At 41.3% G+C, this 26,194-nt stretch overlaps 1 protein-coding gene across 1 annotated transcript in view; it reads left to right on the plus strand.

Annotated features, from left to right (window-relative positions):
* The first annotated feature begins 6,324 nt into the window (after positions 1-6,324).
* PCDH15 (protocadherin related 15) overlaps positions 6,325-26,194 on the plus strand; it is a 598,943-nt gene continuing 579,073 nt past the window's right edge. The window contains exon 1 of the mRNA XM_065746677.1: positions 6,325-6,390. The gene's annotated coding sequence lies outside the window, so the exon portion shown is untranslated. The remainder of the gene's footprint in view (positions 6,391-26,194) is intronic.

Consider the following 26,194-nt stretch of genomic DNA (forward strand, 5'->3'; position numbering starts at 1 on the left):
CCTGATTCTGTGCTCCTGATAGCAGCAGCTGAGGAGGTAATGAGATTAACATGTTCCTTCGCTCAGAAAGAAGAACCTTTAATAATCTATTGCACTGTATTGGCATTGTAACAGCAAGATGGTTTTGTCAGAAGGCCTGTACAGGTGTTCAGTTGCTGAGAGCCAGGTGTTTTATATACATGGTTAACATGGCATGTGTGTATGTATATGTGTAAAATGGGCCCAGGTGTGAAATTATGTACTTGGTTAAACCAAACCCACCAGGAGTGTGACTGGTCAGAGCAGCTGGCTGGATGTGTGAACCAACCCGTGTTCAGTGCAGCTCTTCCTGACATAATCCAGGATTCCTGGTGCCAATGGCCTGGTTCTCAAACACTGGTAGGTTTGCAGACAGCCAAGTTGCCTTGTATCCTTGCTCATCTGCTCAGTGGCACCTCTGCTGCTCTGCTTTCCCAGGAGTAGATGTGCTGTGATAGCTGTGAAAGCAGGCTCTGTTGCTTGTTGTACATGGCAGTTGTGCAGTCCTCCTGTAACCCATCCTCTCTCTGTGTAGCATTTTGTTGGTTGAGCCAAGGGGTGCACTGGGAGAGGGTGGTTAACTCTCAGTATTGTGTGATACGTAGCTGATGGAAGGCTGCTTGAACAAGGAATTTTTGGGGGCAAGTGCATGAATTTCTTTTTCCTGTGTTCTAGAAACCAAAGAGTCTCTAGAAGCCCTTAGAACCATTTGCTTCTAACTTAAATCATCAATTACTCATCTAATCCAGATTTGACAAGAAGTTGTTCATGTATTGAAATTTCATTACTTTGTGGAAGAGTTTTTACTTTGTAAATGTATTTCTAGAAGGAGAGTATATTACAAGCCAGCTGCATCTCTATGCGAAATACAGGTAACTTCTGAAGGCTGCTGAAAGCTGTTTATGTGAAAGACTTAATAAAAAGTATGCTTGGTTTATACCGTTGGTTTTGTCTCTGATCCTTTCAAGCATTTTAGCAGTGACAGCTTAATTTTAAGTATGTGAGTTCCATTCAGACCCTATTAGCTTGAGAGCACTGCACGTGCCATGACATTTTGCTGTTTTGGGCCCAAGCGAGTTTGCAGTCTCGTTGGTTCAGATCAATAGTACAAATACTGCACTGGGGAAAACTAAATGCATGGCTTCATTACAGTCACAAATTAATAGTGGAAGTATGGTGCTTCATCTTATTCAGTATTCAGAACTAAAATAACGGTAAGTTCTTTCTTGTGGATCTTGCTGCTCCTTGGCATCTTTCGTGGTCTTCATAGAGATGCTGAGTTTCTCCTGGTTGACTTTTTCCCCTCTGGGATACTACCAGGCTGTTGAAGAAATATCTGTCGATTTTAGCTCTAGAGGGAACGTTAGCATAGAAGGGTTTTGATCATTTTTGATCATTAAGTAATGCAAAAATCATAGAACAGCTTGGGCTGGAAGGGACCTCAGAGTTTCAACCCCTTGCAATGGGAGTTGCCAACTACTCAGTCAGGCACCAGCTCAGGCTGCCCAAGTTCCCATCCAGCCTGGCTCCAGAGATGGGGCACCCATAACTTCTTTGGGTGACCTGTACCACATTCAGATTTTCTGCCTCTGGTTCTAATTCTTGTGTGTGGCTCTCATTGAGCTCAATCTGTGCAAAATTCTGGGAGCTTCCATGGAGGTAGACTCTTAAATTACCAGTTTTAATTACCCTAAAGCATTATTTGCATTCAAGAGAATTTGTGCTGTTTTATTTCTTAAAAGCGAGTTTTTATCACATGTAAGGCAACCTGAAAGGTTAAGTCTTTCCTAAGAATGGGTGCAGCAGTTTGGAGCTGTGTGGTACATGTGAATATTGGATTCTCAAAGTCTGTACTGAGCAGGCTTTCTTCATATACTCTCTCTAATTTGCTCCAAAGTTACTATTTTCTAACTAACTGATTTTCAGCTTTATATCTATTCTTGTTTTGAAAAACCAAATCTACTTCTCCGTGAGCAGGGTGCATGTGTTTCCCTGATGGGGACTTGGTAAATCACCTGAATAACCCATCTGTCTTTGTTTTCAGACCCCAACCTGGGAAACTGATGCTTAATTTCTCATGAACAGCATTTCTGCACAGAGCTTTCATGATATCAAAACCTGAGTAATCTCTAAGTGAGTGAATGCACAGATGTGTGTTCTGGAGCATGAGGAGAACTAGGACTATAGCAGAATACGTTGGGCAGTATGAGTGACTTTGGTGCTAACCAGCTGTTAAACAGGGAGTAAATCCTTCTGCTTAATTAAAGAAGAAAGAGAAGAAGTAACACACGAAACCAATGCTGGTGAGGGCATCAGCAATGTTCCGGCTGCCAACACGCATCAGACTCCTTTTGCTGGCGTGCCAGATGCCTGTGATGGTGACAGTGTGTGAATGTCACTTTGAAGTACGTAACTAATATAAATTTTATCATTCTTTAAGCTTTGAACTGCCAAGTACATTTAAAATAAATTTCTTATGAACTCTGCCAAAGCAAACACAGAGGCAGCTGTGTTCAGTAGCACACAACTGTCATCTACAGAAAGAAGGGATTTATTTATTTAAAACACGCTTCACAGTAAATTTATTACCAGCTTTTATAGAATCATACCGTTTTTTATGTAGCCTGGCTCTTTGGGAAATATTATTTAGAGAGGGGTAGCTGCCTTTCTTTCACAGAACGCTGTCAGAGAAGTACTACTCTTCAGATAAGAGTGCGTGAACTGGCTGAATTTTCAAGTGTGTGTGAATAGTCTCAAGTTCTGCACACCTTCTGGTGGAGCTGTGAGTGCTCTAAGGTAATGGATAAATAATGAAATGGATAAGAAAACAAATAAGTTTCTTCACTCTTTTTCCAGGATGCCCAACTTCATATTCCGCCACTTGTACGTGGCCTTTAGGTGTTGTTGGCCACTCCTTTACTCTCTCTTTCTGCAAAATACTATTTCTGAAGCTGTTGCTTTTTATACTCAACTTGGTGTTACTAGCTTGCTTGAAACTTGTCCTAGTTTCCTCTTTTAGGAATATGGGGATTGAATTGAAGACTGAACATCCTATATGTCCATTAGCTCCCTCCCAGCCTGGTCGTGCTTCTTGTTTCACAGACAAGATCGTCTGCTGGGAGCTAAAACTGAAGTTACTCATTAACCATACTGACCTCAGTGTGCTCTCTTAATACTGGAATTCCTGGCGTTCCTCTTTAGAAGGAGGAACGCTTCATCTCAGGGCAGAGCCTCCCAAGTGCTTTGGAGGGGGAAGAATTTGGTATCTGTAGCATTGGCCATTAGGTTGCATGTGAGAGCCATTCATCTGGTTATTCCTCCAGCTGGAGCTGAAACTACAGTGCAAGGGATTGTTGAGTCAAATTCTGCCCTTACTGAGATGAAAATGGCATTTTAATGTAGTGCACAGTTTGCTTGAGGGAAGGGTAAGAAGGTGGCTGCCTCCTCTCCTACCACTGCCTTGCTCTTACTGCTGCTGCTTGGTGCTCATGGGCACGTTTGAAAAAGAGGACTCTCAGACATCTTTTTAGGTAATAACCACTGGAACAAGTGAAAGCAAGTAACCGTGACTGCTTTTGGGATCGTGTGGATCAGAAGATCCCATGGTAACTCCTGCAGCTTAGTAATGCTGTGCGCTCTGATTCCTTACATTTAGTGGGATGGTTTGGGATAATTTTGTTATAACCCGTGCTGTGAAGTGGGAAAGAGCTGGGGCTGTGCAGCCTGGAGAAGAGAAGGCTCCAAGTTGACCTGAGCAGCCATTTGATATCTAAGGGGGGGGGGCTACAGAAAAGAAAGAGACCCATCAGAGATGAGGTTGAACTGTCCCTGGAGATTTTCGAGGCAAGGATGGATCAGTCCCTGGGCAACCAGATCTAGCTGTGCTGTCCCTGTTCAGTGCAGGGCTGTTGGACTAGATAGCCCTCAATGATCCCTTCCAACTCTAAGGATTCTATGCTTCTGTGTTTCACAACTTCCTGCACTGTTTGTTCATTTTGCTTGAGCTGGAATGCTACATTCTGATCCAGTTTGACCTCCAGATGGGCTGGGAGTGATGGGACTGGAAAACCTTCAGGGAGCCTGCACCAAAGAGCGACCCTTCTAGTTGTAAATTAAAACTGTGTGCATTTTAAGTGCATAGTTGATAAAAATGAGGAAACACCAGTGGAATACAGATATCGTGTGGGATCATTTGTGAAGCAGTATCAGATTTATGTGACTGTAGATTTTGTTGGTGATAGATCTGAATAAAAATTTACCTTAGAAGAAGACATCTGCACTTTACAGTGAAGTGACTTTAAAGGATATTACTGGAAAATTCATGTTCTGAGAGAGAATGTATTCTGTATTTAGACATGGAGACCGGCTCTCAGGAAATGTTTGGAGCCTTTTCAGATAAGAGTATCTGCATGTCTGCTGCAAGATCTCTGCTTTGATGTCAGACCCTTCTTCCATTAGCCATTCTTTATAGCCAAAGTAAAATAGTCTTCATCTCAATAAAACAACCGGATAGAATTCAAGTCTTAATAATGCAAAAGTTGCATCTGTCATCTGACTTACAGTTCTGCAGCTTCCCTACTCTTCTGCTGGGGTTGGGCACTGACTCATGTCTGGCTTCAGAGTGCTCCTTCTGACCCTTCCCCATCATCCCATAGTTATTCCATGAGTGCAGTGAAAGCTGTGGTAAAGTTGTGCTGCCTGTTAGGGTTTCCAGCAGCTTTAACCTGTGTGACTGATGTCACTGTTATTTTCTGTCTCCAGTGGTCATGGTGTACTATTTCCATGATTACATTTTTTGATAGATAATACATTTAGCCAACTATAAGTGTTAAAAATTAAATGATTGGATTCCAGCAATTGTAGTTCGGCCTGAAAAAGCCACACTGTGCCAGGTTCTTACATCCTTCGGTACTTTGTAAGGACAGCTATCGAATAGGATGATTTTTAATGAGAAATGATGACTGAATCTGGCAAAGAAATAAAGTGAGTTAATTAGGACAATTCTGCATTTTTGTAGCAGTCTATTCTATGGTGTTTCAATCAAATAACCTGAAATACGTTGTTCAGAGCCGGGCAATAACTGTTCTGTATGTGGATACAGCCTTAATTACAAGCAAACAAGCTTGTCCTAAGCATCTCATTCTCTTGGCCATTCACAGTTTTTTATGTAGCAGAATGCCTATGTTTTTAAATTAGTCCTTTGGCAATGAGGGGGCCCGTGCTTTCTGTCTGTGGTGTGAATGGTGTTTCATTTAAGAGCTGTGGGTCCATTGTGCTGGAGCCACAGTGCACTGCTGGGTGCTCGCAGAACGCTTTGTGAGCAGGGAATGGAGGTGGTGGCTCTCAAAAGGCAGCTGGCAGGAGGTGAGCCAGAAAAGATGAAACATCATGAAAAATATATGCCTTTTTTTTTTCCTCTATTGGCTTCAACAAGCAAATCAACAGCTCTGTTTTAAATGAAGAGATGAGACAGTCTCTTGATTCCAGACCCATCAAATGCATGTGGCAATTCTGAGAGAACAGTGGCAGATGAGACAGGTATTATCAAGCTCATGTGTGCTAATGCACTGTTGTAACATTATGCATCATAAAAACTGCAGCTGTGTGCAAGATATATCAGAAATGTGTGTATATATGTGTCAAGTATGATCATATGTATATGTATATATGTATCTTGCTGAAGAAATAACTTGTTGCTAAACCTTCTCAGATTTGACAGAAAAAAAGTCATTATTTTAACTCAACTTTCTGTAGGTAAAATGACATTGCAGCTGCCATTTTTCTTTCTCATCCCAAGTGTTTGGGAGCTGATTAAGAGTGGTCTGTGCTTTAGCAGAGTTGCCAAAAATGGCATATATGAACTAATTGATTGATGAGTTAGCTTTTAGCTCAGCTAAACGCACTAGCTGAAGGGAAGGCAGAGCAGCTCTTTCAGTCCTAGGCTTTTGGAAATTTCAGCCAAAGAAATCCCATTTTACTTTCCAAATAGTATTATTGAAGAAGCCCCTGAGACTGGAAGGAGTCGGCTTACTGTGTAGTAGGTGCTGACTGAGGTCTTTGCTCTGAGTGGTACTACATCATGGACTTACACCTCTGCAATGGCACCATCATGGATGTAGGCTTCATCCTGGGGTGAAAGGGATGAAAGCTACACTGCAAGTGTGACCAGTACTTTCCTCTACAAAACACATGCTGTTTTTTACACACAGGCAAGCCCAATGACAGTACTTCAGCTTACATAGTTTGAAAACGTGCAGTGCGCTCGGTCAGATGCAACTTGTTCGACCCCGAAAGCGAACACCTTCCAAAGGATTTCCATGGGGGAGAAGGGGGGGAGAAGCCTTGGGTTGGTCCTGTACTAAGAATCACCTGGTGGGTGCACACTGTTGGCTGGAGAGCAAGGCTGTGCTGGGGAAACACTTTTGCTGTCAGAGCCTGGGCAAGAAAGCCAACTTTACCTCTCAGCTCTTTGTTTCAATTACACTTTGTTGATTCCCAAACTAGGGTACTCTTCTCACTGTTCTACAGTCATTGATTTATGCTGTTCCTTTAATACCACTTGGTTCTTTGTCGGTGCATCAGCATGATGCCATGCATATTCATAGCAACATCAATTTGCCAACTGACAGGCAGATATAAGTCTTTGAGGAAGGTTGTGTAGCAGTCATACATCTGTTCATTGCCACTGATTTTATCCCGCTGGAAAATAAGATGCCCTGGTAGCCTGCTAAATGTCTGTGGATTGATAATTAATGCCTGTGCTCTGTGTTCTGTATCTGCATTATATATACTCTGTACATTAGGTATACTTTGCCCCTTTGAATTTGTTGTGGAAAATGGAAGCTGTGCATGCTACGAACATGCTATTCTCTTGTATTACAGAAGGTTAACAGAACAAATACAGATGCAGTCCTTTCCACTAAAAACTTTAAATCTGAGCTAAGATTGGAAGTAGTGAATGGGGAAGCTGGTATTAACAAGATTGCCTTGTTATATGTATACAGAGTGTAGTTAAAACAAGTAATTTGTCCATAACAGATTGCTTCCTTTTTTTTTTTTTTTTTTTTTTGTTCTAAGATGTTGTTAAAAGTAGGGATATGAATGTGGAGGAACCTGATGAATAAGTAGGGTATGGCAGTGGTCCCTGAAGGAGGTAGCAAGAAGTAAAATGCACTGTTACCTGGAGAACCTGAAGGTCACGTGCCTTGGTTGATGGTTCGAAAGAGTAATCCTCAGATCAGAGGATGGATTTCTTTGTCTTGGATTTCAGGTTTTTTTTTTTTTTTTTTTTTATCTGGAATAAAATGAAAACAGTGAGTGATTTTCATGCGAGGTACCCAACACCTGAAGAGAAGCATTGCAGAAAGTATGTGTAAAGGTTTGACACAGATTATAAACTAACTTTTCTGCTGATGCATGCAAAATTACTGCTACATGTTGAAGTTTGTGGAGCCTGTGATGTGGGTTGCTGTGAAGAAGTACTGGATGTGTTCTAAGAGTTTCCTGCATGGTCCTGTGTCTTCTTTAGTAGCCAAAGATGTGTTCTGGTGAAAACCTTTGTTTTGTTGCCACTTATCCAGCCATGCCTGGCTGGTGGGTGCATGGCTGCCAACAGTGTCTCCTGGTTTCATGGCGCAAACTGGGTGATGGGTGTTGGAGTTCAGTACAGTGCTGTGTCTCAGTGCTTTCTACTGGTGAGTGCACAACTGCAAGATAACTTTTATCTTCCCCCCCCTCAGGGCATCCTCTGCTTTGCTCTCCTTAACACCCTTTCTCTGTACAAACAAGGAAATGTTCTATTCTGGCCACACGGTTGTCACCTGCAGTTAAACTCAGGGAGAGGATGAAGTCATTAATGTGTGAATCAGGGAGTCCTCATCCTCTTTGAAGTGAAGCTGCAAGTCTTGGTTTTTGGAGCTAGCATTTCTTTAACCTCAACTTCCTACGGTTCTGGCTAACTGATGCTTTATTTATGTCATGCAACTCCCAGAGCAGAATGGGAGTCAAGGGAAGGGAGAAATGAGTGATCTTTTCTTTCCTTAAATAGAAGGCAAGAAAGGGCTCACTTCAACAAGGCTGATTTATTTACATCATTCTGTCTGGAGTGTGTTTCTCTAACAGCTTTACCTTGTGTTTTTGGGGGCTTCTGTTCTGTCAGTTTTTTTCTTGCCACCAGGATTGATATTGTATACATGCTTCTCTTAGGAAACAGTGATAACTGTTCCAACTGAAAAGATTTTGTGATTCTGTGATACAGTGGAATGCAACACTGAAGTGTACGCTGGTCTGTGGGAACCCAGATATAAAAAGGAAGTTGTGCATGGGTCTGGGTTTCACAGAGTCACAGAGTTGTAGGGGTTGGAAGGGAACTCTAGAAATCATCGTGTCCAACCCCCCTGCCAAAGCAGACAGGTAAAAACAAGTCTTTATAGTTCTCTGTTACATTAGACTATTTTGATTTTGCAGGAGAGGTTGAACAGTTGTAAAACGTGCCCAAAAAGGTAAACTCTAAAATCTTCAACTCCTTCATGGAAATGCTATTTTAGGTAGTGGCTTTCTACTAGTTATTGCATTGGTTTTGTGTACAAAAAGGGAATATGATGTGTTCTGGAGCCTCTGCCTCCTTACTCTTAAACTGCAGACTTTCACTGAATTAAACCAAAAGCATGGTTTTGAACATCCCCTAGTAGGAATTGAAATGAAGGCTCTGTTCTGTGTTGTGTTAATCACTCTGGAGGTTAAAATTTCAACCGCTTCAAGCGGAGAAAGGAATGAAACAACAAACCTAACAAAGCAAACAAATTAAAACCATGACAACTAATGAATGGGTTGATGAAAACCATTCTCTCATCACCCACATCAGAGCAAATAGTTTATCTTTAAATATAGACGCTACCTTTGTATCTGCTTGTAATTTGGTACTTAGCACGCCAAATTAAACGGAATGCATCATCTTGTTCTCTGGCAGCTTTACGCTGGTATCTTTGTTCTTGTTCTCTTCACATCACACTTCATCACACCCAGCTGATGGAAGGAAACGTCTTCATAAGGAGAAGACAGACTGGGAGGTGAGGTACCACTGCTGGTGCTGCTGGTGGCAAAGGATCACAGAGTTCTGCAGCCTCGGGAGACAGCTGGGAAATAGATGCACTTCCTTTCCTTTGAGTGCTCGTTTATCTAGCCAGTACCATGATGGCTGACAAAGTATTTTGTCTGAAGTTTCGTGGGATTACATGCATATTTAATTCTTTCCTTTGGCGCAGTCAGACTGATGTTGAAAACGTTATTTTCTTGTCTATTTTATTTAACATAACAGGATGAGCAAAGTATTTTGTGATGTGTGAAGCAATCATAAGCTTCATCCATCCATCTCATCTAAAGCCCTTCCTTCCAGCTGTCAGATTGCTGTATTTGCAGCCCCTGTGCACGCTGCCTTTCTGCATGGAGCTGTTTTACTGGCTGCACGGTGACAGCCTTCCACCTCCTCCTTGCTCACTTCCACATCACCTTCTGTGTGCTCTTGTGGTCGTTTGGATGGCACTACAAAGCCCATGTCCTTTTGGTTACATCACAGTGTGTGTCCAGTTGGTGACATGTTGCCTGGGACATTTCTCTTGGGTGTTCTTAGCATCCTTAGGAAGTGACTTTTATATAGCAAGGTTAAACGTAGAAGTGACAGAAATGCAAAAAGCAGAAATAATTCAAAACTGAAGTGGGTCCTTGTTGAATTCTGTGGCAGTGAGTCATGCAGCAGCTACAATTCTTTAGTGTTTAAAAAATGAAAGAACCAGTAATGATTAATATGAGAACCATAAAGATAGCCCTGAGAAAGTTACTGTGCCAGGCTACATTGGCAGTGTAAGCAAATCAGTAGTACATCCTGTATTCAGAGAGGAGAGTAGTAAGTGTGGGGTTGAAAGCTCCTGTTGTGATCCAGATCGAGACATATGTGTTCTCTCTGGAAGAAAAAGAAGCCTCAGTGAGCCAGCCTGCATATGGGTGCTGATAAGTACCCTGGAAGTCCTCCTTTACTGAGCTCACCCAGGCTGAGGATGGAGGCGGATAGCAGAGGTTGTTCAACATACATGAACTGAAAATGGGAACTTCAGATTCTCGTAGTAACTTGTTGGTTTTTTTAGCAGTTACAGAATTGGAAGGAAAAAAAATATATATTGTAGCTATGTTTATTCCTTTGTTTCTTCTGTATCTCACACTGTGAGGTGAATTGATCTTTTCTATAAACTTTAAGCTGAAATAAAAGCAGAAACTTTGATTAACATAGGTGTTTTAAATGAAGCTCCATCTGTATCCTTCTGTTTGCTTGGCTCGTCAGCTCATGAAAACTGGGGCTTATCTGGTTTATCTTGTAAAACCAAGTGAATAATCAGAAAATATCATTCTGAAGCGTTCTGTTTTGAAACTGTGAGCTCTTTCAGCCCGAGGATTTAGCTTAGCTTTAAACTGGAAGGCTCCTGGGGAGTTCATCTCAGTTGGTCTCCCTGTCCGAAGGTGCAAACAAGGTGTGGACAGATGTTTGCCTAAATCTGCTTGTACAGGAGAGGTTCACAAACTCCCTGGGTGCATCGTGCTGGGGCTGTGCTGCCCTTGTGCTCAGAAAGCTTTTCCTAGCTCCAACCGAGACATTCTGTGCTATGAGCGAAGCCTGCTCCTGACTGTGCTGCCACACAGGAGCCACGGAGGAACTGCTTGTTGTCTTCATATCGATCTTTATGTGGCTGAAGGCTTGTGTGCCTGTTACTGTATTTATTTTATTATTTTAAGAGGAAACCTAATTATTTCAGTGACTTCTAACATGCTCTTTAATTGTGCTTGATCTCCACTGGACTTTTCCAGGTAGTTTGTGTCATCTTTATAACACAGCGATGTGATTGGAGCAGATATTGTAGGTAAGGCACTGGGAGTATGCAGGAGGAAATTCATTTCTACTCATTGTACTCAACACTCATATGGTTATCTGCCCAGAGTGCGTTTTTTCTTCTTCATGCAGCAGTGTTGCATTGTTGGATATGCACTGAGCGTGCTGCTTCTAGAAAGCACTGTTCTCTTTGTGCAGCATTGCCCTCAGCCACCAGGTCCCCTGTATGTATTTTTGCTTCTGATGTCGTTCTTCCTGTGTGGGTTTTTTCGTTCATTTGATTTTGGATGTATCTTCAAGTTTCTCGAGGCAGCTTCAAGTTTTGATCTTGTTCTCCAGGGTTATTTTTACCCTTTTTTATCTTCTTTGTCTTCTGCAGGTTTTGTAAGTCTACTTCATTATTCATCTTTTAAATCATTAGTGAAGATATTAAAGAACACAGGCTGAATCTCTTTAGAACTGTACTTGAGATGTCCTTCAGGTTGAAAGAGAACACTTTAAAAATGACTTGTGCTTTTTAATTAACTGAAATTTTACTCACTTGCTCTAAATACACACACACACACACACACATACACACACACACACACACACACACACACACACACACACACCCCTGGTAGGAGTTTTAGTGAAGAGATTTTGTATTTATGCACCAATCTGGCTACTGTGTCAGAGACAGAAATTGGTTGGTTTGACATGATTTGTACTTGGCAAATTCATGCTGGCTGTTTGCTTTCAGTTATTATCCCCCAGGTGCATGTAAATTGATTAATAATATGTTCTGGTATCTCTCTGGGTAGCAAAGTCAAGCTGATGGATCTCTAATTCCTTAAGGTCTTCTTCATCCTATTTTTGAGCGAGTCCCGTATTTGTCCTTCTCTAGACCTCAGGGATATCCCAAGTCCTCTGTTACTTTGGAGATATTTTTGCATTAGTTCTTCAAATAATTAAAAGCAGCGTTTACCTGGCTCTGATGATTTGAACAAAATTAAATAATGTTAATAATCTTTAACCATTTTTTCCCCAGTTTGCTGGGGCTAGAGCTTCTGAAGCCTGTTTAGCTGATGTAAACGTCTGGTGTTATGTAATGCTTGTGAAGAATGATACTGAAAAGGTATGAGTGTTTCAGGCAGGCATATAGGATTACTTACCTTCCCTGTTAAGGAATCACTGGTTGCATTTCAGGGTGCATTTTATGGCATCAGAAGCAGCACTTGTGTTTCACCATTGGCTCTCAATGCTCATACAACAAACTAATTTAGTTAATTTTTTTTTGGACATATTATTTTTCCATCCCATTGATCAGCTTAGCATTCATGCAGCAGCTGTGTGATCGCTAGATCAGCACAGAAAGGTAGCAGGAATTCATAGTGCATAATAGAAGCAAGAACAGTTAGCTCTGTTTGGTTGCAACCTCACTTAGATCAAATGTGGTGTGAAACTGCATCGAGTCATTTGCTTTTGTTCTAATTTCTGGTTTTCTTTGAAAGGAAGTTGGTTTCTGGCCCATATGAAGCTGCTTTAATACTCATACTGGAATTCCTTTCTTGGATTGAAATTTCTCTGCTTCTCCTTCAGGAAAAGCCAACCTTTCTGTCTCTGTCTCTCTGCTTATTTCCAGTACCTCCAGAGCTTTCCGAAGTCCACTGAATCAGGATTTTCCAACCGTTGAAGCTTTATAATTGAGATATAAATTGTTCTCCCATATGCTTCCATTTTAGTGCTAAGGACAGAGTGGGTCTTGCCCAGTGTCAGGGAGGCACTGAGTGAACAAATGCTGGTCCTTGCAAAGCTATTCTCAGCATTTTTCAAATATATGTATGTATGTATATATTCTCTCTTTTTGGAAAGGTTCTTCAGTAGTTTACACCTGATGTATGGTAATGATGTACTGAATGGAGCCTCTTTTGGTCCAATCCTATTCAGCTTTTCCATTGATGCCATTTCTAGTGGAATATGCTTGCTACGTTCTGAATGTTGGGGATTTGAGGAAGGAAGAGATGGAAGTGTTTTGACAGCATGGCTTGTGCAGCAGGAGGGCTTTTGCTACTTAAGACTTGTTTGAAATAAATACCATGCAATTGCCAAAGGATATATGCTGTATACTGAACCTGGGCAAGCAAAATACACATAAATACTCTTGGTGATTGACTTCTAGGTAACAGCTTTAGAGAAAAACATTTGGAGATGCAGTGAATGAAAATTAAAAGTGAGTCAACAGTCAAGCTGTTGCCAAAACCAAAAGAAAATGTCAGCAAAAACATTAGACTAGGAAAGGTTTTACTATGTATTCTCATGAGGAAAAATATGTTAAACATTTATAAGTGCCCTTTGAGGTGGATCTCTGTGTAATTTGGCAAAGAAAGTAACAGTGTGTGTGATGGGATGAGCTCAGTGAATCATAGGCTGGCTTGGATTGGAAGGGAACTTGAAGATCATCTAATTCCAAACCCCGGCCTCAGGCAGGGTTGCCAACTGCTGGATCAGGCACTGGATCAGGTTGCTCAGGGCCCCATTCAGCCTGGCCTTGACCTCTCCATTGATGGTACAGTCACAGTCTCTCTGGGTAGCCTGTTCTAGCACCTCACCAATCTCTCAGTGAAAAACTTCCCCCTGATAGCTAATCTAAATCTCACTTCCTTTAGTTTAAAACTATTTTCCAGCATCCTGCCCTTGGCCTTGTTGAATGTCATTAGATATGTGTGGGCTCACCTTTTGAGTTTGTCAAGGTACCTTTGGGTGGCATCCCTTACTTCTGCCTATCAATTGCACCACTCAGCTTGGTGTAATCTGTGAGCTTGTGTTACTGGAAGACCTAACCCGGAAATATATGCTGACTGAATTGCACTGTTTGTAATGGCACATGGGGCTGACTTTGTTGATCGTGCTTCTTATCACAGATGTGCCATAACCAAGTCCTCCAGAAGTAAAATGCCAGCAATGGAACACGTCTGCATTTCAGTCCTGTGGTCAAAGATGCATAGGAGGATTTCCCAGTCAGAGCTTACTGATTTTTTTTTGAGCCAGGTACTGAAAAAGACGTTTCGGTTCATTGCCACTGAGCTACGTGTAATGGATTGTCAATGCAGTTCTATCAGAAACAGCAACTTTGTGGTTTCTGTTGGTACGAAAAGTTTTTCTTGATGTGCTGATTATGATTTGCTTTAGATGGCTCACTCATGCATCTAGAGTTGAAAGATTAAGATAAGCTGGTATCTATAATTTCTGTTTGAAGTACGGACTGATGTGAAAATACCATTACTGAGTGTTTCACAGCTTTGCAAGAACGTATCTTATTTTTCTTCTCTGGTTAAACTTTCATGAGGGTAAAAAATCCAATTTCAGATCAAAGTATAGGTTACAAATGACAGCTAAGCGATGAACTTGCTGCCAGCAGGAACTTGGAGTTAAGAAGCATCAGATTTTGTGGCAACAGCTTTCATACTGTTGTGCTGAAATGTGTTTCTTAGGGTCTTCAAGACATTTTGCAATGAGGGGCTGCACTGTTAGGTGTGCTTTCTTGTAGCAGGTTCTTGGATGGTTAGTATTGCCATTCACATTGACTTCTGCACAAGGGGAAAGCATTTCTGGCTTCTTCATTTCAAAGCAGCCATGTTTTATTTCTGTTGCTATAGGCACGTGAACACAATGCCATAGTACTGTGCTTCTTGTTTTTCCCTTTTTTTTTTTCATGCTGATAGCGCTGGATTTACAACCCAAAAGCCAAGATTCAGGTAATGAGGACAGGATTCTAGTCAAAATTGAGTCTCTCTGAGTTACGTTGGTAGCCCTTCATTCAGTGTACTTTTTTTGTAGGGTGAAATATGACATGTTTTAAGTATCCTATGAGGTTGTATGCCTGTTCTGTGCTGCTGCGTGTCAGCAGGACATATTGGTGACCATTAGTACTCTCTAGAAACTGCATGTTGTTGGTAATCTATTGTCATTGCTTTGCTTTGTCAGCTTCCTTAGTCTACAAGCTAACTGGAAGATGTGTAGCAAATGGTATTAGTTCTTATGGCTTGATTCCTTAGACAAGGTTTCAACATGGTATCGTACCTTCCTTGCGGCATAAACATAAGGATTGATGCATTCTAGGAACAGTATGGAACCCAAGAGATTGTATTAAACTTCAATTTTATTTTTTCCTATATGGAGTTAGGAATTTAAACTTCCTTACTCTTAACAGGGAGAGAGAGGCCTGAAGTGTTTTAGATTCACCTTTGAATAGGCTATTGAAGTTTTAAAATGGTTCTTTCTGAAAGCAGTTATTGACATAGCATTTGAAAAGCGATTTTTGAATCTTGTCAAGCTACAGGTTAACGCTGTTCTACTTTTTCACATCCAAAGTGTTTCTGTGAGATCCTACTTAGTGTGAGACCATCTTGTGCTTGTCATTCAGCTAACGGTATGCAACCAGTTAAGAATGGATTTTAGGATGGATATCTGACAGTGAGCAAAGATTTGCTGAGAAAAACAATGTGAACATTGCATCTTCTTCCCACTAAGTGGGTGCTTCTCTCTCTTCTCATCACGTGCCAGTGTCCTTTTGCCATAGCAATCTGATGATTGTTTCCATTTCTCCTATCCTTTACCACTTCCTTTGCATCTCTGGGAGCTTGGGTAGGATCTAAAAGGTATTTTCTGTGACTCAACTCCAACCATGCATAAGTTGAAATTTTGATTTGGTGCAAAATTTGTTGTTTCATTTTCCTACCTCCTTTTCCTGGTTATTTTGGGAATGTGTTGCATGGCACAGAACCTGAGACAACCTAGTGGCTTTGTATTCCTCCCATCATTTTTTCTCTTTCTTAGAGCCTCTTGTTGAGCATGGCAGAGACCTTAGCTCAGAGGTTGTGTTAGTTCAGTTATTGTAGCAGTCCTTGCTGGACCCTCGTGCTGAAACCTTTAGGAAGTGGAAGCAGGTTACACTGAACACCAAACCCTTGGTCATATACAAGCCAGGCTGATTCTTCCCCCAAACTCTGTGGTTATTCAGCCACATGCTATTTCTGCTCTTGGCAACTGCTCTGCTAGTTTGCTTTCCCAAGGTCAGACTTGCTCAACTGGACTTGTCAATGCTGTCCACTGAAAGCTTCTTTCCTTTGGGCCTTGCGTTAGTCACCTGCATTCTGTCTGATACTGAAAAGTTGCACTCCTGGGGCATCATTCAGCTTCTCTGTCTCCAGCTTCTTTTGCAATTCTCAGGTGAATGTCATTTATCTCTGCTCACTGTTCACTGGCAGCCTTTTCTGACCCCCATGGCGGAGGTAGCTATTTTGGGGGAGAAAGCTGTCAAATACATTTAAGATTATAATTAAGAACATGTAATGAATCTTTCCAGACTAATTATGATGGTGTTACTGTTTTGGAATACTTCAAATTATTTATTTTCTTAAAGAACACAAATGATTTCTGACTGTGACCAAAGCTGGGAGATGCAGTACTGAGACATCTGCATGACTTTTTCAACAATGCAAGAAAAACAGTGGAAAAGCTGCTGGACAGTGAAGAAATGGAAATTAAGGGGAGCAACATGTGTTGAGTGTTTGAGCATTAACTGGGTTTACTGAGACTGATACTAGTCCAGATAGAGATATTTTGACTAAGTTCTAGAAGGTTGTCATTGCTAACCCTCATAGTTGAGCAGAGAAGAGAGAATTCACTTAAGAGTGAAATTTTGCAGGGGTATAGTGAGTTGCTGCTCTAGTTGCTTTTGTATTTTTGTTTGACATTGACTTAAAGGAGTACATGGCAAGAAAATAAATTATTTAAACACAGAGATATTATCTGCAATCTGATCCTTCAGCTATTTACACTGTTACAGCAGCACTGAGATGCAAAAGTGTCTCTCACAATCAAACCCATTTTCTCTGCTGCATGCTTTATGTAGTGGCTTGAGTGGTTTTTTCTCTCTGCAAATTGGGGAATGGCGAGAGGATGATTTTGAAGAAGACAGCAGTTTGATCATGTTGCTCATTGGTTTGGAAATTGCTATGAGGAAATTTTAAGTCTGTTTTAAGGTCGATGTATGTGTTGTCATGTAAAACAGGGCTTAGCAATGCTTCCAGATGCCCGCTGGTGTCCCTAATCTTCCTCACCTCTAACAAGACACAGTGGTGTTACTGATGCGTGGGATGCTTAGTGTACGGACCCTTGCCTTTGACTTAAAAGCCCTCCCTGTAATTATGTAAAAATTGTACCTTCTTTTTTTCCCCACTCATTTTCTTTGAGGATGTCGGAAACCTTCATGTAGCACTTTGTTATGGTTTTATGATTTTTGTTGTATTACTGATATTCCACATCATAACATCATGTGATGTATTTAGAGTTAAAGAGTTAATGCTCCAGCTCTGGGCATCCTTGATAGTTCTGGGTGTACTGTCTCAGAAGAGAAGAACTACATTCCCCAGAGGACTTTGCAATGCTTTGCATTTTTACATATTTCTGCCCAGAGGGAAAGATAAAAACTGTCTGTGGTCACAGGACTCTCTCTTCCCTTCGGGACTGAGCTCGGCAGTGGGTGTTTGTTGCAGCCGTCCGCCTTCAGCGTTAGCGTAAGGTCTTCGGTTTATTGGACACTCTCTCTCTTGCTCATTTTGTTTGATTCATTTGCCTCAATTCCAATTATATTATATTATATTATTTTCCTTTATGATATCTTGTTTAGTGGGTTGGCTTTCCTCCTCAGATCGTTGCCACTGTTTTGTTCTTAGGTCCATCTCCCTTCTTCTTTTTCCCTTTTCCCCTTCCCCGGGTTGTGGGCCCGTGGGTCCCCTGCCTCAATTGTCACAGTACCGGGTCAAACTGTCCCGCAAACCGGTGACACACTTTCAGCCATACGTATATTGCTATTTACCTTGGAAGAAGATACGACCTAAGGAGGAGTAGGAAGGTGTTGTGGTAGCTGAGGCTTAGTCATAGGTTTGAAAAGGAAAGTAACAAAAAATAAGTCCAAACCTTAATAAAAATGTAGCTGTGAAATGCCCACAGAAAGCTTCCTAATTAAGAAAAAAAAAAAAAAGACCAGGAGAAGCAGTTTGTAACCATGCCCTAAATGAACATGCTATTCTGCCAGACACGTACCATAACAGAAATTGGCAATAACTTCTGTGCATCCCTGGAGTCCCAAAATGTGTCAGCAGAAAGGAAACATCCCTCTAAATTAAATGAAATATTGTTTCATGATGACTGAAGTGTATTTGTGAGGTCCTTCTTGAAAATGAACATTGATAACTGCTTTGTGAACCGGTGAAGCTTTCTTAGGGTAAGAAGGTTTCTTAGGATAGGGAAATGCTGTGTTAGCTAAGGGGAGGAGAGTGCTTTTGCAGCTGACTGTCTTTCAAGGTTGGGATTTGTCCAAACTCGAAGGTGTCAGGCTCTTTTTTATTAACTTCAAATAGCTTCTTGAGCACTGTTGTGGTGTATATTACTTCCATTGAGATCACCTGTCATATCGAAATAAATAGTTAACACATTATGTGAAAAGCTGTATCAAGGAAAACTGTGCCATGCAAAGTCATGCCTGTAGTTGTCATTTATCTGTAGCTGTCTCGGCTCCGTTACAAGCAAATAAAAAAATCAACAGCAAACAACACAAAATGGCAGTATAGGGAAGAAAAACATTGTACTTAAGAAAACTAAAAAGTTCAGAGACAATAGCCATGCTCTTCAAGTGGGAGGATGTGCAAAGATCTGACAGCATAGTTGTCTGAAAGAGCCCCTTTGGCAGATGCTTTTGAGAGGTGAAAGAAATGAATATTGTAATTATGAGCCAGAGGAATGCCTGCGTTTTCAGGTAACCACTGCTATCTGAAGGGTTTAAGCTACTCCCCAAAGTTGTTTTTGGTTCAGATAAGAGAAGCAGCTGTCGTGTTCCCCTGACACACTTGCTTTCACTGTTTTGTGAGTATCTGAGGCTCTTTTCAAGATGGTAGAAATGATTTGCTGTTTAGTCTGAAAGAATATGTAATGCTTAATTCTGCCTTTAATTCTTGCCCAGTTGTACTATGAAACTTGCCTATAACACATTGTTCTGTAATTTGTTTCCAGCAGCAGTCACAACTTGTAGTGCCTGCATTGTAGGAGCAGAGGATGGCAGCAGTCGTGTTCCTGAAAGCAGCCATGAGACACTGCAGTGGTTCTCAGCCAGCAGGGCGAGGGGAGGCAGTTCATGTTAGCAACAGCAAGCACGAGGCCTTGGTTCCCTTGCAGAACACAGTGTAATGAAATGGAGAGAGGTTGCTTAGAGGACTGGTTGGTATTTTGCTCTCAGGAGACTCTACAACTTCTTGGCACACTGCGAGCCTTTCATTAATTGGGCTTAAAGGCTGCTTGGCAGTTCTCCAGCTTGGATGGATATATCCATTTTTGGAGTACTGTAACTGAAGCCACTGAAACACCTGGGTGTGTTTTTCTTTTCAGAATACGATCCAGTTCGTCATATTTCAAGTCTGCCCCTGTTTTGGAAGGTGATCCAGGTCTTAACAATGTGACATCAAAGTAAGAGGCCAGGGTGTTGAATATGTTACTTAGGAGAAGGATGAAGGCAGATTATGTGTTCGTAGCACCTCTGCTATAGAAATACAATATAAATAAAGTCCCTTCTGGCCTGGTCAAGGCCTGATTACTTTGAAGGGCTGAGCACCTGAAGAAAGGTCATTCTTAAAGCTGCCTTTGCTGGTTTTACATGGCTGCTTCTGGCATTTGGATAGCCTCACCGGGCTTCCGAGAGTCTTCGGAACAATTTTGGGTAATGTGGCATTTCAATTGACAGCATGGCTGGCTCTTCTGCCTGCAGTAGGATTAACACCTGCATAAACTCACACACTGCCTTTTGTAACTTCTGTCTTCCTAGCTGTTGCTGTTTTTCTCAGTTGGAAAAACAGGTGTCCTGCTTTTGTGTTTGCTCTTTGTTAAATGCACTAATAGGACATCTATATATAGACAGGTGTAATCAGCTATTATTTTCTTGGTGAGCTATTTTTTAACATAGGTTTCAGAACCTGTTTGCTCAACTGCTCTTTTGCCTATCTGGGGGAAGCTGCGGGAATTGTTTGGTCCCTTTTGTAAGTCATTTTTCTGCCTTTGTTGCTTATTGCCCTTGAAGAGGGATTGGTAGGCTTTCTCCATTATTTTTAGACAGAGGTGGTTTAAAACTTGTTGCGATTTTTAAGGAGTAGATGATATTAGTCACAGAGGAAATCTCCAGGGGCCTTTCTCATAAACTGTCTCTTTTCTGTATGAAGCACTGCAGAAACCAATAATGCTGCTCTTGGAAACTCAGCAGGTTCTATTGTTTTATGTTTGTTTGTTTGTTTAATAAAACACACTGTGTATATATACTTAATGAAGCATGAAGAAGAGGAAAAATGAACATCAAAAATCATTCTTAATTTTGGTGCTGTTTCTTGAGAGAAAAATTGAAAAGATCCATGAATTCAGGGTTTCTTTTGTCTCATATATAGTGCTTTGACCTTAATATTTTGTGGGTTTGGTTCATGAGGGGAGGAAGAGAAGGGGTCCATTTGTCATAATTAAAAGAAAGAAAGCTCATTATTAGTTGTGTGATTTCGTAACGCAGTCTTTTGTTTGTTGGTTTGTGTCCTTTTTCAAGTAGTTTTTTAGTGCTTAGTATTTCTTTCCACCCTCAAATATATATATATATATATATATATACAAATATATATATATATATATCTAATCACTTGTGTATTTTTTTCCTTGAGTTGACAAAAGTGGTAAATTTAGAAGAGTTTCCAGCATCCTTAGAATCACAGAATGTCAGATGGACTACTTTCTAGACAGATGGAAATCTGTTGCAACACACTTGACCAGAGTACCTGCTAGTAAGTGTAGGGAAGCACAACCACTCAATGTGAGTGAAGCAGCTTCAAATTTATTCAAGTGACTTACAGGTTTATATATGTTATGCAGTAGTCTAATTTTAACTAGTAAGATACAACCAAGTTCATCAATCATATCTAGAGGGCAGAAGGTACATGACACTACAGAGATCAAAAGAATACATACGCTAAGGAACACAGATCAAAGGGTATAGTTAAATCATCTTATGTACAATGGTAATTGTTATCTTCCCATGAGACTAAGGCAGTGCTTGGTTTCTGAATCATACGTAACCAATTACTGAGGCATGAGGCCCTATTGTCCCATTGTTTTCCTACAGAGATCTATGTGCCCATTCAAAGCTTAAATACATATGCAGTTGGTGTCTTGTGCTGAAAGCAGGAGCTGCATATGTACGCTCAAAACACATTACTACCGTTTGATGAATTTTATTTGCAAACGCTGTTAATAGCTGTTATCACAAAGCATTATGTGATGTTTAAGATCACTGTGTTTCATTAACGATCTCTGGGAAACATTTTAGTAGCAAATATTAAATCTTTGAAACAGCTTCCCATCAGTTTGTAGCACTTAGGATAAAATGCACGTGCTTTGCTCCTTGTTATTTATCCTTGCCTGAGCCCTTAAGGATAGTTGGCAGGCGTTGTTCTGAAACATGGGAACGAGTCTGGCTGTGATTGGACCTGCAAATAATTTCCCAAACGCTCTGTATCCATAGCTGCTGTTGTATAGCTGGAGACCTCTCCCTCAGTTTTGAAAAGTATCGATAATTAGGAATTAATTACTCCATTTAGGGTATGTAGCATTGAGCTGTAGGTGTGAGGGATTGTAGCTGAGAATCAACTCATCGTCAGTAGTAGGTACCACATACTGTGTTCTTCTTTGCCCTCTGCCTTATGGAGGTAATGGGGGCCATACTTAATTGTTCTCTTTCTGCATTACTAATGCTGTTCCTTACTTTTGGTTGAACGTTTTAATTCTCTTTTCAGTTTTGTCAGGAATCTTGAACTTATTTTGAGGGCTAGCACAAGCCTTCTTCATACTAGAACAGAAACAACCAGTGCTTGGAGAACGTCAAACATTTCCCTTATTGATTTCTCTCTCTGTGGCACTTAAATAGTATCAGTGCCATAATTGGGATCCACATTTGGTCCGGCAAATAGAACAGTGGTGTTCAGCTCAGGAGAATTTGCTGCAGCTGATTAGTGGAATATGATAAATATTAGCTCAGTATGGCACTTTCGAGTTCCATTTTTTGCTTTGCCTATATTGCTCTCACATAGCAAAGGACGTGGGAAACCATTTCTGTGTCCAGATTCCTGAGAGATCAGAGACAAGTTTGAGCAGATGGTAACTTACGTCCTTTTCCATTTTTCTTCCTTAAAAAGAAGGATAGCAACTTGGATAATTTGCAAGCGACAGAGTTAGTGGAAGTTTGGACTCATCTCTAGCTGAAGTCTGCTTGGGCAAGGGGAGGTGTCAGTCTCTGGGATTATTGCTTGGCAACAGAAAGATGCAATAAAAGGGGCAGCACATTCAGCGGCCAGCTGTCTGTGACCCCCAGTATGGGCTCTGCCTGAATACAGGGCTGCTTCTGTCCAGGATTTAAGAGAGTTAATATTATCACTGGTTACGTGGAAGTAGAGAAAGCTTTGGGCTCTTTCTCGCCCTGCAGTGCAAGGCTTGTCCTAGATCCCTGTGCTTTGCTTGGGTATGCTCAGACTTGATAAGAATAGTCTTGTCCTGGAGCTGGAATGTGTCAGTCTGTTACAGCTCATATTCTTGTCCGTGAGTCCTTATTCTGTCAGGCTGCACTGCTCAAACTGTGATGAATTACTCACACTGGTAATGTTCTAACATAAATAAATAGGGAAGAACATGAATAAGCCAGGAAGAATTCAATTACCACCTAATTCACAGGAAGGCTGTGTTTCAAACTATGACTATTGCCCTTGGCAAAGAGTAACTGTGAATATTACACGTGTTCCAACAATAGCAAGAAACTTGCTGTTCACTTCTAAAAATTAGGCTGCCATGGTAAAGGAACGGTCACTGAAATGCTTCTGGTTTAGGCCTCACAGCCTAAACACTGAGAAGTGTTTAAGCTTCTGAAGTTTCATGTTTGGTGAGGAGGATGCTGTCTGTTATCGAAGCAGATCTTCTCTCAATTGCCAGCTGTCAAATGGGCTGCTGGCGCAGGACCTGCCCCATGTGTTTCCCTGTGTGTGGGATTAGCAGTTATTTCTTCCTAAAGAATCACAGATCAGTTATCCGTTATCAGTTATTAAATTTTTGACGGAGAAGGTGATGAGGCCCTGGCACAGGCTTGTTGGAGATGTGGCTGCCCCATTTCTGCAGGTGCTCAAGGCCAGCCTGGATGGGGCCCTGGGCAGCCTGATCTAATGGTTGACAAGCCTGGCCGTGGCAGGGGTGTTGGAACTGGATGATCTTCAAGGTCCCTTCCAACCCAAGCCATTCTGTGAGTTAGCGTGGCAGCCAAGATAGCGTTATTCGGTATACTTTTTGGCACTTTTTGTTCCATGTGTTTGTTGTAATGGCTACTGTTAAGTAAGGGAGGTGATAAAGTTCTCTGCTATTTTCTTGCAATTCGTGAGAAGGCTTCTTACAGTTCGTCTCAAGTGAAGACCAGGAAACTTCCACTGATGATCTTCCTTCTTCTCCAAGTCCAAGCATACCTAAGTGAATATTTTTGTAATAATGCACAGCTTACAAGAAATTCAGAGCCATGCGGTGAATCCCTCAGCATTCTTCCTGTTCCCCTTTCTATCAAAGGATGTACACAACAGGGCAGCTTTTTTGATGTAGTGGACAGTAGGGAGATGGTGTCTTGGTGAGCATGGAAGGTTTGAGAGCAATCAGATCAGCCAAAATCTGGGGCATTGTATGAACTTCTGGACACTTAGCAAGCTACTGTGGAACTTTCAGGGGCTCAAACAAACCTGATTGGTTTGGAGCCTATGTTCTCTGTATGGTTGCCCTTAAGAGATTGATTTGAAAGACAAGCAATCGTGATGTCTACCACATCAAGGTTTTCCAGTGTTCAGGAAGAGGATTTTTACATACAACTCTTATTAGCCACAGAAGCTGCTGTGTATATATACATACATACATATATGTGTGTGTGAATATATATATAAATATATTTAGTTATAGTGTCTGCCCAATGTATCAGTGCTGATTACAGCATGGTTAAATCTAAATAATCACACAATTTTTAATCGTGTATTTTCTTCCAATTAATTTTAAAAAGCCTTTCCCTTCCTGCGTTTTAGAGAGGAAAAAAAAAACCGACCAAACAAAAATCCCATTCAAACCCGAAATCAAGAAAAATTCCATCTGTGAAGTTTACTGGACTGAGCCAGCCTGACTGATCGTCCAGTACTTTCTGTGGTTTTTGGTCTTCTTCACTAGCAGGTAGGGGTGTCAACTGATACATTTCTTACGCCTATCTGAGTGTTGAGATAAAACTAAGATAGAGAAAAGGATAAAAATTGTATTTGTGTATGTATATGTATATAGTTGGTGATGCACAATTGCTCACCAACCCCCAACCAGTGCCCAGCTAGCATCCCAACAGCAGAAGGTGAGAGATGAACTCCCACCCCCTTCAAAAGCCCTTCTGCTTCATGATGTCATGCTACAGAATATCCTTTAGGCCAGGGTAAGTCATTCTGTTCCCTCCCAGCTCCTTGGGCCCATTACTGGGAATGGCCTCAGCTCTGTACAGCATTGCTGAGCAGCAACTGCACACATCAGTGTGTTATCAGCACTGTTTTTCTCCTCAAACCAAAACACAGCATCATAACAGGCAAATGAGATTCTTGTTCCAGGATAAAAGGAAAGGAAACAGTTTCTTTGACATCATTTGCATCTGAATATAGGACATAATGATTAGATCGGTTGCATGATTTGATCAGTGTTGAGGAGTTCATTAAAGACATTAAAATCAAAGGCAGTCTTGGCTGTAGCAATCCTGCTCTGGTCAAGTTTGTGATCTCAAGAAATCTGAACCTGACAAGTATCACAGTCAGGATCCTGAACTTCAGAAAAGTGAACTTTGGCTTTTGGAAGAAAATGGTCATAATAAGTAAAGTTAAAGGAATTCTATAGAAGGAATACTCATCTTGCTCTGTGGACAGTTCCCACGTAGCCCTGTGTTTCCTACCTGAGATTTGGTATCTTTAACTAGTAGTCTTTGTTTTATAAATAAAAACGAATGTATCTGTAAATAGGTTCTGCATGTAGCCCCCAGCTCTGGGTATCGCTGCTGTGGGGCACAGATCTCCTCTCAGAAGTCACTGCACTCTTTTGCCATTGGGAGTCCAGCATGCCTGGAAGCTGCAGCAGGCTGAAGGTGAGACCACAGCTCCTGTGCAGCAGCAATGCATCCTTTTTGCTTTGGAAAGAAGACTTTGTCTTCTGTGTGCAAGAAGAGGTCGTTTGTTTGGGCTGGAGTGTGGATATCTGATGGCTGTTGCTTGTGCTGATATGCTGGATTGCTTGACGTAATGCTCCTACAGTTATTTTACCTTTTGTTTTTCTCTTCAATACGTGATAGGTGTTATGGTGTGAGAATTTGGGCAGTGAAGCTTCAGAAACCCCCCCTGAATATTTAGTTAGATTTTAAAGCATAAAAATTTGATCTAATTTCATCAAATATTCAATTTGTGGGTTTTTTTTTTGTTTGTTTGTTTTTGTTGTTGTTGTTGTTGGGTTTTTTTGTTGTTGTTCTTGATGCAATTTGAGGTAGGTTCATGGGGATCTAGACCCAGAGGAAGTGTGGTTACTCAGAGTGCGTTGTGGAACACAACATTCAAACATAGTCTTGAGGACCTATAGACTCAGTTGCAGATAAGTGCACAGCACGTCTCAGGCTTTGGCAGGACTCCTGCTCGCTTGTGTTTTTAACAAGAGTGATGTTTCTGCCCAGTTTCTTTCCTCTGTAGTCCTTGTGCTTCTCTACCCTTGTGCACCCTTGGTTGCTGTATGGAAATGGGATTTATCCGATCATTTCTTATTTCTGTGTCTATCCCTCACATTTGTAGGCTTTGGAAACATACGTTGGTTTGTCACGCTCTAATATAAAGGAGAGAGACGTGGTTCTTTGATTATGTGTATACTTGATGGCGAGATTAAGACACAACGGGTCAAATGTTAGCCCAACCAGTTTATTACAAATACTAGTTGCTTAGGGATATGGGGAAGGGAAGGTGAGCAATAGAAAAGGGATAAAAAGCAAGGAGTCTTGATAGAAAGCAAGAAAGATATAATCACCACCGTGGGTCCAGCGAGGTTCGTAGTAGGTCCCTTGATCCTAGGAACTCTCTGGTCACCACAGGGGATGGAGAAAGCTGGGAAGCTTTGCAGCAAGCAGGCCAAGGGGTTCGTCCAAAGAGTTCCTCCCCTCAG

The sequence above is a fragment of the Cyrtonyx montezumae genome, unplaced genomic scaffold (assembly GCF_038088225.1).
Source record: "Cyrtonyx montezumae isolate F1298 unplaced genomic scaffold, pur_monq_1.0 scaffold_4, whole genome shotgun sequence".
Taxonomy (NCBI): Eukaryota; Metazoa; Chordata; class Aves; order Galliformes; family Odontophoridae; genus Cyrtonyx; species Cyrtonyx montezumae.